We start from the raw sequence: 14,546 nt of genomic DNA on the forward strand, positions 1-14,546 counted from the left end.
TTCACTGCAAAACTGGGAAAGATCTGTGACTTTTTTCATTTGTGCAACCAAATTGCCATATTTGTAAATTTTCACAAAAGCAGGAAATATCAGGGGCAAACCCTGCAAAGCCATGATCTTGCCAACCTGGTCATGCCAGTAAACCTTTCATATGGGAGAGCCTCATTGCCATCAGTGGAGCTACACATATGAGTAGGGCTTTGGGCCTGATTCTAAACTCACTTACCCTAATATTGTACCTGATCAACTCCATTAACTTCAGGAGAGTTACTCCTGATTTATACTAGTGTAAACACACGATTAGAATACTGGGAGAGGGTATTCAGGAGCAGGCCCTGTTTATTAACTCCTTAATGCCTACAAAGAAAAGAAAAGGTAAGTTTTGTTATAGTAGCTCACTGAAGAAACAGCTTTTAAAGTTAATGGGAAATAACTATTATTATCAGATGTTTTTAATCCAGCCCCTTGGGCTATGGGATACTTTTATACAATGTGTGGCAATATGTCTAGTGATTGCATGGACTATACAGTCTTGTGTGCACTGATTGGGTGACAAAGAGAGAACCATGAAACCAAACAAGCAGGGAGAGAAAATGTTGCCTGGACACATGGGGAAGAGCAGCCTCTGGCCTATACCTAGCACTGGAGACAAGGACTGTTTCTTGAATGCATTTATGGTTCATTCTTGAGAAACAAATAGGCTTTTCTGAATACATCTTTTCTCCAAACGACCAACAGTCGGAAAACTGAATTCCTCCTTTGTTGTCTGTGTGGGTGTTAAGAGCCCAGAGGAACATTTATACTGTCTCACCTGCCCTGTCTAGGAATGCTGTTGGCATATTGTAATATCCAGCATCTGCTGTATGCCAGAGCAATTGTATTAACTCAACAGTCTTCCTTATGCTAGAGTCCTGTACATCATGGAAATACCGGAGAGAAGGACTCCACCGTGGGGAAATAGCCAAGAAAGGAGAGAAAGCTAGGCCATGGTTATCCATCAAAGTGGGGCCATGTAACACCTTCTCACACAGAGAGCTTCTTGAAAGAAACTCCTTATTTTCAACACCTACTTAATGCTCTTTAAGCTGTGGCGTTCCCAGCAGACATTAGCTCATGCTGACTCTCAGGCTGGCATGTGTTGTTGCTTTCCAAGACTCCCGCCCATTCAGCAATGCATCCCGTAAAGTTTCTCTGCAGAGAAAGCAAGTGCCACTGGGGCAACATCTGAACAATGAGGCATGTGGTCTTTGAGAAACCTTACTGATAGCTCCCCTGAAAACATGGGGCAGCCTCACGTTTTTAAATCTGAGCCTTAATAGGATGGTCACATCCTGCAAGATGTTCACCCTTGCATTTGGATGGGCGAATGCCTGGCTTACACACCTGCGTACTTGTTTGAGCATGCATGTTTGGGATTTGCAAATCCTAATAAAAAGTAACTGGTGGGCAACACAGACCCAGCTTTAGTCCCATTCGCAGAACTTTACTGTGTTGCCTGACCCTATATTTTGATTCTAGGTTTCTGACTTGCCCATGAAGGAGACATTTCTCAAGGTTTGAGGCTGGACTCCTCCCTGGGGACACCTCCTGTATCATGCCCATTGCTCTGGTGTCTGAGCACTTTGGACCTGCAGGACTGGTGATGGTTCTGCTGACGTGGAATTCTGAAGCCATCCCACCTTCTGCTATTCTCTTCTCAGTTTTCTAAGGCTAAACAGAATCCAGCTGGGTCAGAACTTGGGTGGAAGGCCACCAGGAAGGGGCTGCTGTAACTTATGCTGCTGGTGTACAGCCTTTGTGAGACCTAATGCCATTGGGGGATTGATGTAGGAGATCTCCATATCACTCTTCCCACCCCTTCCTCCTCTGACACACCCTGTACATTAGGGTTAGGGGCAGTTAACACAGGAGCCAGCTCTCCTGGCTTCCATTAATGGCGAGTTTCATTTCACCAGAAATATTCTTTGCTGGCCAATTACAGTCAGAGAGTCATGTGCACAGGGACCGGATCACATAGCAGAGACTGGCTCAGGGATTTCCTTTTTCTTTCATTCATTAGAGCCAGACCCATGATAGCACTGGGAGGAGAAGAGATAAAACCATGTAACTATCAGGACAATGAACGGCCTTGGATAGAAAGCAAATTAAATACTGGGATTGACAAATAGAATTGCAGAACAGCAGGCAGAAATCATTCTAGTGCTGTATAGAGATCCACTACTACACTGCACTGCAGCAACTTGCTGGTAATTTTTAAACACCATATTGGGGGGTGGGGGGAACGCACACCATAAAGAGTCAGGAAAGGTTCCCAGAAGGGTAATAATTTCCAGTCCTATGGATCTTTCCAAACAGGGTCTGAAAATGTTAATTAAGCTTCACAATACCTCTGTGAAGTAGGTGAATAGTATTATCACCATGTTACATATAGGGAAACTGAGGCATGTAGGGTAGTGACTTTCCCTGGGTATACCTATCTCATAGAGCTGGAAGGGACCTTGAAAGGTTATCAAGTCCAGCCCCCTGCCTTCACTAGCAGGACCAAGTACTGATTTTTGCCCCAGATCCCTAAGTGGCCCCTTCAAGGATTGAACTCATAATCCTGGGTTTAGCAGGCCAATGCTCAAACCACTGAGCTATCCTATTCTTCTCCCCCTTAGCCCTCCCCTTGTAAGTCACACAAGAAGCTGTGGCAGACCACAGTCATATGCTTTAATCACAAAATCATCCTTCCCCTTTGCTAAAAAGTGTCCAAAGAGTAAATTTATGTAGAAAGCCAGAAAACCTGGGATTATATTAGCTGAAGAAAGAGCGTGCAGAAGAGATACGAGTGGTGCTTATAGCACAGATAGTCTCTAACAATCAGGATCTGGGATGAAAAGAAATAGCAGAGCAGGCAAAATGAGAATGCAGGCAAGGAATTTCCAGGCAGAAGGTAGTGATGACTTTGTGGCCAAAGGCAGTAGCAGAAACTACACAATGTTCAAAAAAGAGCTATCGATCTTAGATACTTTATATGGTCCCCACTGCATGACATCTAAGCGCATCATAGTCTTTAATATGTTTATCCTCACAATTCCCCTGGGAGGTAAGGAAGTGCAGTTACCCCATAAAGGTGGGGACCTGAGGCGGGAGAGACTTTACAGATGAAAAAATGAACACAAAGGATGTTTTCATGCAGAGCTGATCGACATTTTTTTAATTTTGAAATTAAAAAAAATTATTTGTATGTGATTTTTCCTCCAGCATTCTCCCCTCTGCCCCCCTTGAGATAGCTGGTTGAAATATTCTGAATTTTGATAATATTTTTCAAATTTTGAAGAAAAAGGGGAAAATTGTTTCTTCTTTTGTTGCAGTGTAGGTAGATCTTGTGGTTAAAGGACTGGAGGGCGACTTGGGAGATCTGGGTTCAATTAAACTCCTTAGATGACCTTGGGCAAGTCACTTAATCTTTCTCTGCTTTAGTTCCCCAGCTGTAAAACAATAGTAACAATATTGCCTTCCCTACCTCTTCTTTCTCTTTTTGACCAGGTCTATGTGACCTGTCCAAAATCACAAAGCAACTTCATAGCAGATTGGGATTATGATTTAGAAATTCCTGGCTCCTAGTTCCATGCTCAGGCCATTACTGCTGCCTAAGTGTTTAGTGAAGTATGAAATATTTAGTTCAGCATTAACTGTAAAACGTCGCCATGAAATGGACATAGTATTAATAGCACTAAACTAGGTGATTAGGACTTAGGCTCCCAAACCACTTAGGGCTGAGCTACATACAGAAGTTGCACCTTTAGTTAAACTGGTACCAGTTCGTGTGCAGACCAGGCCCGACTCTCAAGAATGAACTATAGTATATTAAATACCATTGTGAACACAAGACTTTTGTCAATTATAGAGCCCCCAAATATACCATCTGCTCTCTGGTTCCTGTCAGCTGATGAATCTCAGAGCAGAGCACCTGGGGAACTAGCTTCTTGTGGCAGTGTTCTGATAATGTCTTGATTTAATACTGCTGCTGGACATGCTGTATCCATGTCTTAGAAAGGAACCATCTCAGACAGAAAGACCTCTGGTGTAAGAAAAAATTAGCTTATTCTTGAGCAGCCCTAGGGTCCCTCATTCTAGTGGGTAAGATCTCAGCGAGTATTGCTTTGGGATGGAGATGTCTTTGAGTTCCAATAATACTTTGTGCTTGGATGGCACCTTTCACTCAAAGATCTGAAAAGGCTTTACATGTGTTAATGAATGAAGCCTCACAGCACTCTAGGTGGTAGGTGGGAACTACTGGGTTTTTTTTTTACATGGGCAAAGTGAGGCTTGGGTTAAAGAACTAACCCAGGTCAGTAGCAGTGCTAGCACTAGAATGTAAAGCCAAGAATGTCCTGCCCTTGCACTACTTCTGGTGCAGTTCCATCAACAAAGAGCAGCAGTGTGAACAAAGGGCCTGTGTCCAGCAACATCTTTATGACTGTGTGTCCGCTAGATTTGCTCAGAGCAGGTTTAAATGACAGTATGGTAGAAACACTGGCAACTTGATCTCCCATCATTCATACCACTGGTGTAGTTGCACTGGTACTTGCGCAAAGGTGGGGACTGTCTGGGTAAAACCAGTTTAATCTTTCTTTCTTATACAGCACAACTTACATACGGCACAACTGATGTTTTTCATTTTCAGACCACTTAAATTTTGGTGGCAACTATATATAATCTTAACTGGAGACGTAAGTTCAGGTACGTCCGTCAGAACACAGGATGTGATTCATGGCTTCTATTCCCAGCTTGCCTACTGAATGGAAGGTTCATGTTGGGGTAGGCATGCTCTGTGGCTCAGTTTACCCATGTATGGATGGGAGATAATGTATCGCCCAGGGATGTTCTAGGTACATTGGCAGGTGTTAGCAGGCTATATAATTCCCTTGGAAGGTTTACAGAAAATGAGAAACTGTTACTGTGCTTATGCAGAAATCAGTCAATGCTCTTGTCCAGGTGCTAAGAGTTTTAGAGACATAGGGGTTCTGCTGTGGCCCCTTTAAACAGCTTAGTCAAAGCTTTGCCAGCCCCCTGGACAATCCCTGTAATTCAGGGATGGTGCACGGGCAGTGTAGGTTGCGCTACACCATCCCCCCATGCGGTGACCTAGGTACAGGTGTGCAGGGGGCGTGGCTGAGGATAAGAAGGGACATGTCAGGACATGAGGGGGAGTGGCTGGATTGCTTTGTGCTCTGACTGCTCTGGGCTGTGGAATAGTCCATGGGCAGAGGTGGGAAGCCCCTAGAGCTGCTCTCACTTAAACCAAGGGCTGAGCTGGCCCTGGGCTAGCCCCAAATCCTGAAAATACAAAGATAGCACAAAGCTACTTTTGACCCTACACCTCTTGGTTCTTGCAGCTCAGAATCTGGCCCTACTGAAAACTTAGTTGACGTTATAGAGACAAAATGGGGGAGGTAATAATATTCTCTGTCTAATATCCTGGGACCAACATGGCTACAACAACACTCCGTATAACATATCTATACTCATGGCATCTCCACCTTCTTCATCAGCTTCGTCCCACAGATCAAGGCAGCAATCAGCATCATCCCCTGGTCCCAGCCAAAGTGTATATATAGGAAGAAAACCCTACTGGGAACTGCTATCAAACACAAGCCTAAAGGGTCAGTTACCCTCCAGCATGTTCACCCTACAAAGCCACCACATGCCCTGAAGGAAAGGGAGCCTCAGGAGAGGCTGTTCAACGTTCATGGGAATGACTGAGGCTAAGTGGGGGATAAAGGAGTTAAAAACTCATCAGAAAAGCTGCCAATGGATTTCCCAGCCAAGACTGCAAACCTTTAGAGGTCCCATACATCACTTGCATACGACTCTGAATCTACTCTTTATTCTCCAAAGCTCACTTGTGCCAGAGGTAAGGGTCAGGCTGGCTGGCTCTTGAGTGTGTCTGAAGAACATGTAGATTCTTTTCTGTTACCTGCAGGAGACCCAGAATCCCGGTCCCTTACATGGCTGCATCCACTGCTGCCTCCATATACCCAAGGCAGCAGCTCCCACCTGATTGCCAAGGAGGCGTTTGCAGACAAACAGTTTCACAGGGGGAGGAGATGGGGATGCAGGGGCTGCTTGGATATTTTTCTCTCCCTTTTTCCAGCTTTGTGTGCGCTCTCTCTCTCTTACTCTCTCTCCACACTCAACGCTTTCATTCTAACTCCCCTCTCCTCTTTCTCTTCTTTTCTCCCTTTCCCTCTCCCCGCATTTCCAGCCGCCTCTCCACCCTCTGCTTTCCTCTCCCTCCCTCCCCCGCTCCCTTCTCTCTTTGTTGTGGAATTCCTCCTTGGTGGCACGGAGCGGGGCGGCGCAGCATGCCAAACGCTGTGGTGCGGCAGACTTTCTGTCTGCAAGGGGACTTCCTGTCCCTGCTTAGGACTTACTGCAAGAAACCAAAGACAGGCTTGTTTCCCTGCCTAACTGCCTCCTTGCTGACTGCACTTTTCTGTTCCGGCTAGGAATAATATACCGAGAGCTTGGAGGAACATAAATTGAGCTTCCAAGAGCCAGTCTAGTGGGGAGACTTTAATGAAAGGGAAAATAAATTGTGCACGGGACATTTTGGGAGGGGTGCAGCGTTGACAGGGCAACGCAAAGAAAAAGCTTCTCTTTGTTGCCTGTAGAAAGAGCACACGTGTAGAATTTGTTTGGTTCAGGACAGCAGGGGAAAGAGGCCTTTAAATGTTGCTGTGTGTGAGAGCTACAGGTCTCTGATCGGTCACTGCATATTAAATCCCCCAGCGTTCAGCTTGGTCTTCAGTGTGGGGGCTTAACCTTAGAGAAAAGATGCAGCCCATAGGACACCAGCCCTTTCCAGATTGCCACCGCAGTGCATGAAGCCTCCCCAAGGCCTCGGTTAGCCAAGAGGATGTTGCAATGCAGCGAACATCTAATGACACACTGAGAGAGGATGTTGTCCTGCCCTGGATGGGAGCTGCACGTTTCTGATTTCTCTGCACAATGCTGTGATTCAGGAACTTCAGCAAGGCGCATGAGTCATGCTGCGAATTTCCCCCGAACGAGTCAGACTTGTAAATATGCTGGCCTGTCTAAGCTGCTCGGAACATGTCTTATGCTGGGGGGTAGTGCTCGCTGCTTCTCCCCTGAGGCTCCTGGGACTGCGTGCTGGGGTGCAGGGCAGTGCTTTACGCCTGCTGTCTCAAGCCTTTCGTAAAGGACGCTTGCTGCCAGAGGCTTTTCTGTACTGACCTGAGTGCATTTATTTACTGACCTCTAGTTGCTTGCAGGCAGATGCAAGTGACCACCTGACACACACTGACATCCACACCGACCCTGCGTGAGGAAGACAGCAATGGAGTCAGCAGCGCAGAATTTGGATGCGGATGAAGAAATAGCCAGGGTTTATCTCTATAGAGAGCATCAAAAAAGAAATGGAACACCCGCTAGCTAGAGATGACAGCAGTCCCACCTGTGCCTCTCTTCCACATGCATTAGTCTTCGGGCCAAATTCCATCTTAGTTCCACGGGTGTAAAGTTAGCGTTGCCCAATTGCCTTCATTTGCGAAGCCCCTGCCAGCCATTGATTCCTGCCCAGCGTGGGGGCTGTCGCAGTCTCAGATAACGATTTCAAAGGGTGACCTGCCTGTGTGGCCCAGCACTACCCTTGGTCTACCCGCTCCAGTCGACCAGAGAGCAAGCAGCAGGGTGATCCCGTAGCACCTAGAGGTCCCCATTGTGCCAAGTGCTGGATAGTTGCTTAGTAGGGGACGGGGCGCTGGAACAATTTGTACAGTGGGGGTGCCGAGAGCCATTGAACCAAACTGTAAACCCTGGATAGGATGGAAACCACTTCAAGCCAGGGGGTGCGGCAGCATCCCCCCCCAAACCCGTAGTTCCAGCACCTGTGGTAGGGGGACAGACCTTTCCCCGAAGCTCTTCCAGTCTAACTACACAGGAGGTGGAGGAGATGGGACTTCACAGAGCAGCAGAGACAGGAATAAAGCCTCGGTCTCCTGGTTCTCAGGCCAGTGTCATAGCTACTAGCCCATCAGGCCTCCCCGAAAAAGCCTGGGACTTGGGTTCTTTTCCTGGCTCTGCTTCCCACATGACACTAAGCAAGTCACTTAACCTGAGTGCGCTGAAATGAGGATAATAATACGGACCTAGTTCACATGCTGAATCCATTTGTGTCTGCCAAGTACTTGGAGGTCCCTGGACAGGAGTGCAGGATGTTACTCTGATGCAGTGAGTGACTCGGGACTTTTCAAAACTACGTTCCCAGGCATCAAATGCCCCACCTTGCTCTGGCTGGAGAGTTCAGGATGTGGCTTGCTACTGAGGCTAGCAATAGCATATGTTAACCGACAGGGATCACTCAAGGGTTACATGTAACACTACTTTCCGGCTCAATAAGGGCCGAGCTTGCTGTCTGCACGCCATTGCTCATTTCAGTATTGATGGGCCACGCTCTAGTGTCCAAATGTGTCCCAATCTCCCCATCTGTTTGCTAACTAGAAATACATTTGAGTCCAGCTGTGGCTTATGAGTCAGTCAAAGCCTGGAGTCCTGGGTGTTTTACTGAATGTCAGCTAATTGAAAACTTGCACCTTGCAGAGCTTGGGCATCTCATTCCAGTGCAAAGGCCCTATCTTCATCTGCCTCCCTCTCCTGGTTTCCTCTTTCATTGTGTATGTTGGGGAGGAGATGGGATGTGCCATTTGCACTTAGCTGTCCTGTTTCCTTGAAGAGGAGATATATCATGGAGTGCATCTGACTCGATGGGTTCTCTGTCTATGCCATATCCTGCTGAGTAACCCTGGCTTCACATCCATACATGGGGAAGAACTGGATAAGAGGCTTTCCCCTCTGTCCTACCTCCTCCCCTCTTAGCAAATACCGTTCCTGCTAATGCTGGTATGTAGAAAACTTTCCGACTTTCTGACTAATACCAGAGTCACTGGTTTATCACCCCATTCTATAAACAGGGCCATTCCCTTTTATTAGAGACACAGAGCAATTGTTCAGTTATATAATAACATTCTGCCTTGGCAGTAAGAAAGAGGCACCTACCCTCCCTTGGCTTCATCAAGATATCTCTCCACCCATGGGCTATGAGATTCCTAACTTAGAAAGTACAGTGTTGGTACATGCTGTTATGCAGCTGTTGTGTTTGACCCCAGCAGAGGCTGCATTTTTTTGACAGGTAACACAATTCTTCTCTAAGTTGCATGTAGTTTGTGAAGTGTTTTGGGAACAAAGGAGCTTTATCAATGGAAGTCAATAAGCCATTCAAGTTGTGCAGATGCCAACATTAATAATAGTGAAACTTTGCTTTTCTAGGGCTCCTCCCACTCCAGGATTTTAAATGATTGTACAGTGATTAATGCAGTGAGCCTGCAACACTCTGTGAGTGAGTTATTATCCCCCTCCCTGAGTTTTACAGAAGAGGCAACTGAGGCACAGAGCAGTGATGTGACTTGCCTAAGCTCAGGTCTTCGCATTCCTACTCCTGTGCTCTGGACAGTAAAACATCCTACCACTCCTGGGCAACTTTTGAACTCAACGAGGGGCACCCACATTAGAAAATGGATCCATCAGTGCTGTCTAAGTGCCTGCAGAGGATAGGCTGCCTCAAACCCTGAAACGCATGAACAGCAACCCAGGGTGTTAAGCGGGAGCGTTAATCAGCTGCAGAGGTCAGTTTCCAAGTGACCTTTGCTATTCTGTTGGCAAGTGCAGCAGAAACTCTGTGCGATGCTAATGATAAGCCCTCACCCCGTTTAAGCTAGGAAGCATGGACGTTTGTCGTACTGCTAGGAGTCTGTGCTTCTGTGCATAATGAACATGACACAAACAGCCAATAAATAAATACATGTTGGGCCAGATTTATAAAGTGCTTAGGTGAGCAACTGCATGTGCCATTCACACACCCAGCTGTATGTGCAAGCAACCAGAACAGGCCATTTCTACACACGATTATCCAATCCACATGCATGCTCAGAGTGACAAATGTGCAAATGCACATGCGATTGTGTGCCCTAAACGCCTTAAAAATCTGGCCCTTTCTGTTTGCTCCTAGCCATTAAAAATCTCAGCTAAAGGAGTGGCTTAACTCAGTGGGCTTTAAAGCCAATATCTTCTTTCACGTTCCCAAATCCTCACATGCTATTTCTAAAAGAAACTGACAACAACAACAAAAAGCAAGCAAACCAGAGCGTGCCAATATGGCTCCATAGTGCCTGTGCGTATAATGTAAACAGTATGTCTCTGCCTGGAGCTGCCTTTGTTCAGCATTACTCGATTCCTAAGTGACTCATGAATGACTTCCTCCTTTTTGCCAAGTCTGATCTCAGGCTCATTCACAAATCTGTCTCCCTTTTTGGCAATGTAAATAATGGCTGAGTGATCACTTTGGAAAAATGAGACGGGTATTTCCCTCTCCTTCCCCCTCCCACCGTCCCAGTGCCCAGTCCTGGGCAACGCGCAGAGACGAGATTTTGGAGATCACAATACATGCATCTGCCCAAAACACTGACCAAGTGGTACATCATAATGCGATCTGCTCTTATCTGCCCAGCTACCCACTGCCATTTATAAACTGCTTGTCCCTAGCATGGGGAGAATGTATTTTTGGGGGATGGACAGGGGAATGATTTTCCAGGCATTAACACCTTGTCTGATTTGGCCTCTAGAGTAGTATCAGTGTAATATTAGATACATCCGCTGTTAGGAAACTCCTGGCAGGCCAGCAGCAGCAGCATTATTGTTGTTGCTGTTGTCATCATTTATTTATGTTATGGTAGCACCTAAAGACACCATTGTGATGGATGCTGTACAAATGAGTAAAATATTAAACTTGTCCCAAAAACTTACAATCCATTTAGTCTAACTAGACTAGACCCCTTGGCAATGATCCATCTTCTGTGACTGATATCTTTCTAAGTCCACGGTCTCCCAGGAAGCAAGGAGCCACGCATTACTTAAGCATAACCCTTCTGAGAAAAATGGGTTATAACCATACAGGCATTTGCTTATTGTTTATGAGGATTTAGACATTTTGAGTTAATAAAAGTCCTAAGTATATGGGACTGGCTGTACCCTAAATGTGTTCTGAATCCTTGGCAGCTGAACAGACATGGTGATGTCCAGCACAAAATCACATTTATCAGGGCAACTCATCGTAGGAATGAGTAAACCAGCTCAACTCAAATACAAACTGACCCTCAAACCTATGTCTAGAATTTGAATTCACACTAGACATGGAGCCAAATTCGCAAAGTTCAGGGATAGATCCAGATCCAAACTCCCCCATAGATTCGGGGTGTTTGGATCTGGATTTTGGTTCTGTCCATTGTAACAATATAGGCCAAAGTTCAGATCTGGATCCAAATTTGTCGGCGCTGGGGTTTAGGTTTGAGCCCACTCCTAGAAGCAAGAGTCTCTATGCTGCCTATTGTGGTACCATGCATGCATCATTACTGTTTGAAGAATGGAAACGGATCCTTTCTAGGGGAAAGAATTCCTTCACCCTGCAAGGAAGTCCGGGAGCAGGTGATAAAATGGTGACCCCAGCAAATGGCAGGTCTTTCATCTCCACTGCAAATTGCTGCATTTGGGAGAGCTGTGTGTAACAGGGCTTCCATCTTCTCACCTCTTGGAGCTGCTACTGACATGCCAGGGCCACCTGGATCTGCTGGTTCCCACTGTAGATAAACAGACTGCAGCCCTTTTCAAAGCCTGGGGGCGAGCTGGCTCCTGGGGAGGAGAGAAGAGGTGCTAATTGATTCAGTGCAGTTTGACACCTGATAGGATTCAGCTCAGTGGTAATCGCCAGAGGCTCATGCCAGCCACGCTGGGTGGAGATCGGGTAGCTCCCCTTGGGGAGAGGCGCTGTTATTTCCAGCGGTTACTCAGCTTTGTGTTACTGTCACGAGCAGCGAGCGGCCTGGCCGTGACTCCAGATCCTCTGAGCTTTGGGGAGGGTCTGCATTTAGATGCAGACTCCCCATGTGCTGCTGTGCCCAGGCTCTCGTCACTAGCTGTACTACCCCACAGCTGGAGCAATTCACACCAGAGCACGCTGCACCAGTGACATGGGGGCGGCTTATGCTGCGTGTTAGGACTGGATTTTGGAGGCTTGTTTCTGTTCCTTTTTGAAACACAAGTGGCTTGATGTTTAGAGTTCAGCTTTTGCAGATGCTTAGCACCTCTCACTGAAGTTAATGGAGATGGTGCTCAGTACCTGTACAACCAGGCCCTTTTCTCCTGCCCCCCACAAGTGGGAGCTGCACTGAGCCAGGAACTGAACTTAATCCTTCATTCAAGCAAATGTACAAGACTGAACCAGCTCTGCCTTCTTGCCTCTCTCTTCAGTGCTGACTCTGTCTCTAACCTCCCCCTAGTGTTCTCAACTATGTATTGCATTTATGCACCCCCTGCTCTATTCTGTTTGCTGTAGATACAGTAACTCCTCACTTAACGTTGTAGTGATGTTCCTGAAAAATGCAACTTTAAGCGAAATTATGTTAAGCGAATCCAATTTCCCCATAAGAATTAATGTAAATGAGGGGGTTAGGTTCCAGGGAAATGTTTTTCACGAAACAAAAGACTATATTATACACACACACACACACACACACACACTATAAGTTTTAAACAAACAATTTAATACTGGTACACAGTGATGATAATTGTGAAGCTTGGTTGAGGTGGAGGAGTCAGAGGGTGGGCTATTTCCCTTACTGCTAAATGATGAACTAGCAATTGGCTGAGCCCTCAAGGGTTAACTCTCTCACTTTACAAGGCAGCAGAAATGGAGGGAGATGTGTGCATTTCCCCTTTAAGTACACTGCCTTGTTAATTAGATCAGCTTGCTGAGACTGCAGCTGCTGCAAGCTCCCTCCGTCCTGATCCCTGGTGTGTCCCCCCTGCTCTATGGAAGATGGGGTAAGCGGGGTGCAGGAGCAGGGAGGAGGGGGACTCCATGACATTAGCCCCCCTCTTCCTTCCCCCCCACCCCCCGCACAGCAAGCAGGAGTGTTGGGGAGCAGCTCCAAGGCAGAGGGCAGGAGCAGCACATGGCAGTGGGGGGAGGGACAGCTGCAATTGCTAGCCTGCTGGGTGGCTGCTGCACAGGGAACTTAGGGGAGCGGGGAGCTGATAGGGGGGCTGCCAGTCCACCCTGGTTCCAAGCCCCCACCAGCTAGTTGCAATGGGCTGCTCTTCCTGCAAGCAGTAGACAAAGCAGGCGGCTGCCAAATGACGTTAGAAGGGAGCATTGCACAACTTTAAACAAGCATGTTCCCTAATTGATCAGCAACGTAACAAGGTTAACCAGGACGACTTTAAGTGAGGAGTTACTATACAAGTGTTGGAGGTATATTGGCCATGCTCTAGCCAGCGCTGGGACACACAGTGACTGGCTGAGTTGGGCTGGTGGCACTGAATTTTTGTGGAGGAATGTAAGTACTCTGTCCCCACCTGTAGCTCCCCATGCACTTCCAGCCGAGCTGGCACACATCTCTGCCAAAGCTCCTCAGTCATGTCCTGCAGAAAGACTAAGTGAATACTGTCCATGCATTTGTTTCTTTTACCATCAGATCTTCACAGGCCAGGATGGGAGATAAGTTCAATCCCTGTGATAGCAAACCAGAACTGATGCTGGGAAAAGGCAATAAAACTACTAGCTTACTTTACGGCCTTCAAGGAGACTCCAGACAACAAAGCGCTGAGGTGGAAGGCGGGTGGGTATTGTTGCATCACTGCCCAGGTTCCTGGAAGAGAGATCTGCATGAGCAGATTATTCTTGCTGTAAACACAGATGGGGTCTGTAAAGAGAAGGGGCAGCCTGAGATCACTGGAAAGGTGCCTCTGCCTGATACACTGGAGGGCTATAAAGAGGCAGTCTCCCCCCAGGAAAATGTGACCTGCCATGCCCTGTCAGGGTCAATGAGACTCATGCACGGATCCCTGCTTTAGCTTCCACACCAAATCCTTCTTGACGTTTTAGCAGAGGAAATATGTGCCTGGTGCTTCTAGGGACGGGCCATTTCCTTCACTTTCTTTGCCCTATTTTGGTAAGTAAGAATCACTGGTGGAAATTTATGGCTGGTGTTATGTAGGAGGCCAGACTAGAGAACATAATGGTGCCTTTTAATTTTAAAGTCTTTGGGGCCAATTCAGCCCCCACTGAAGTCAATGGGAGTCTTTCCACTGATTCTTACGGGCACTGAATCAGGAACGGTGAATATACTAATCCATTTAGATAGTCACATACCTGACACCAGATTCTAGGAGGGAGGGCAGCAATTTTGTATAATCTGCATGTGATTCCCAAAGTAGCTCTGCTTTTTCCATGAAATTGTATGAAAATCTGCGCTACACAGCGTAAAAATAGAAGCAGGTTAGAGCTTCTCCTAACTGGCCTGTGCAACCGTCTTTCTTTCTTAGCTTTCTTTTACTGGCCTGCTCTCTCTTCTGTCTATTCAGCTCCAGGTCTCATTGACAAGGTCCTTCCCGCTTATCCCGTAAGGTACATGGGGGCCACT

This window comes from Malaclemys terrapin, chromosome 12 (assembly GCF_027887155.1).
Source record: "Malaclemys terrapin pileata isolate rMalTer1 chromosome 12, rMalTer1.hap1, whole genome shotgun sequence".
NCBI lineage: Eukaryota > Metazoa > Chordata > Testudines > Emydidae > Malaclemys > Malaclemys terrapin.